The 2,343-nt window shown below is 39.1% G+C and overlaps 1 protein-coding gene across 1 annotated transcript in view; it reads right to left on the bottom strand.

Annotated features, from left to right (window-relative positions):
* The window catches only part of LOC101845101 (suppressor of tumorigenicity 14 protein homolog), a gene marked incomplete in the record, with an annotated part of 170,595 nt that overhangs the window by 44,971 nt on the left and 123,281 nt on the right, over positions 1-2,343 (bottom strand).

Raw genomic sequence — 2,343 nt, forward strand, 5'->3', positions numbered from 1 at the left:
ATAATAATAATAATAATAATAATAATAATAAATAGCATTTATTATGCTGCTCATTTCCATTTTCTCTATAAAAATACTCATTGCCCAGCATAACACTAATAAAGATATCACATTAAAAATATTGGACATATGGGTAGGTAAAACATAGTATTATGTATAATATACATATATATTAGAAATGTATATTATATAATTGCTATGAGGAAATTAGTCACCCAGTGAGCCTGGATATGCGTTTATGAAAAAATATAGAACACTGCAAAAAACTCTCGAACGGTCACAAAATAAAACTGGAAACTTGAAAAGAAAAAAAAAAAGCCCCACCTACCTGCTTGTCCTTTTGGGCTTGACTGACCGCCTCATCCATCTGAGTCTTCCAGTGAGCGAGCTCCGACCTCAGCGTGTCTCGCTCTGTCTGTGTCTGCTCCAGCTCTAGGCGGGAAAAATGCACGTCAACGTACTGGCTTTTTGTTTCCTGTTTGCTCACCAGGATTCAACGTCCTTTTAGTTTTCGTAGAAGAGTTTTTAGTTTAGTTTTTTTTTAAGTTTTAGTAAGAGTTTTACGGCACTTGCAACACAATACGGTCATATAAGTGGCGAAGAATAGAATATGTGTTACAAGAGAGGAAATACACACAAAAAGAAGGAGGGGAGAGAAGGACGACAGATGTTTGACAGGAAAGAAGGAGCAAACCACACCAGAGCACCCGCCAACCACCCACTGTAAGAGTTTTACGGCACTTGCAACACAATAAGGTCATATAAGTGCCGAAGATTAGAGGTGTTAGAAGACAGTAACAAACATAAAAAAGGAGGAGGAGAGATCAGGACGATAGATGTTTGATAAGAAAGAAGGAGCAAACCACACCAGAGCACCCGCCAACCACCCACAATCTGCTTAGTTTAGTTTTAGTAAGGTTTTACGGCCCTTACAACTGCATAAGGTCATATGAGCGCCGAGGGGTGGATGTCAACAGAGAAGTCCAAACGGGGAATCAGGCTTACTCTGCTCAACTCTCTAGCCTCAACAGCACAAAGTCTGCTTCGACTATCAAGGCATCCCAGAAATAGTAATAATAGTTCACAAGAGAGTGACAAACGTACACTAGAAGTAGAGGAAAAAAATGACGATAGTGAGGACGAAGAAAGAAAAAGCAGCAGTTCCCCTATGTGGTTCTCATTCCTAATACAAATGAATTTTTAAATAAACATAAAAGGTGTTGAGCCCCCCCCCCAAAAAAAAAAACACCAAAAAACCCCCCACTGTATGCATGACTTGTCATCCATTACATATAAGTCGTCTCCTGCCAGCAAAAAAAAGTCCATAAATTATCAAAAATAATAAGATCAATAAATGTTATGCTTAAATGCACAATTATGTGTCGCTATTTCTGTATTGTCCCAGGTCCCGCGTTACGCCGAAAGAATTCTTTTATTTACTGCGTGTTACGGGAATCATGTTCATTTAACAAATTACGACTTAAAAGTACCCGGAAGTCCCAGAAAGGTTTTGAACACAAGAATAATATCACTTCATCTCTCAAGCGGAGATGGCCATGACATTTTGAGGTCAACGAACTCCAACGCGGCAGACAGTTGGCATAATCACAAACGTAACTATCTTTATATCAGTCTAATTATCTTTACTGAGGAAATTGACAGTCAGACCGAAACCCATACTGGAACAAACTAGACATAAAAGCCATCAATCATGAAAGGGCAACTAAAAGGGAGAAAATCTCTCATTACAGTAATGGGATATTACATACGCGAATCTAGTCCAGAAACAAATGAATAAAGAACAAAAGAAATAAACCCAGATAAAGGATATTCCACGCAAGAGAATGAGATAAACATAAAATCCCAGACAAAACAGACATGTTATTCATGTAAGGAAAGATTAAGATAGAGAGAAAAGGAGAAAGAAAAGAAAAGTATATAGTAGTAAATATTGCATTACATTACAGTCGGAAAGCACACTGCATCACAGGAAAGCACACAGGTATCTGTGATGTAATGGCTAGGCTCTTTGCCACATCATGCAGACGATTTCCCATCTTTTTTTTTTTTTGGTAAGTATTTTACGGCGTTCGCAACTGTAAAGGGTCATAATATGAGCGCACGGGACACACAAATCAATTTCAATTGGTAGGGGTGGCGGCCAAAGCCTACTCTTATCGACCTTTGGACCATCTACGGATCTTTAACGTGCGCAACTTGCACACGGGACTCCCGAGATTTTTAGCCCTTGTCCGAGATGGCTAGGTGTAGTTCTTTCCTACCAGAAGATCAGGGGTGTGGCTGAAAGGTAGTAGAAAGTAGAAAGGCAACAGAAAGAGTCTG

This window comes from Aplysia californica, unplaced genomic scaffold (genome assembly GCF_000002075.1).
Source record: "Aplysia californica isolate F4 #8 unplaced genomic scaffold, AplCal3.0 scaffold00226, whole genome shotgun sequence".
Classification (NCBI taxonomy): Eukaryota; Metazoa; Mollusca; class Gastropoda; order Aplysiida; family Aplysiidae; genus Aplysia; species Aplysia californica.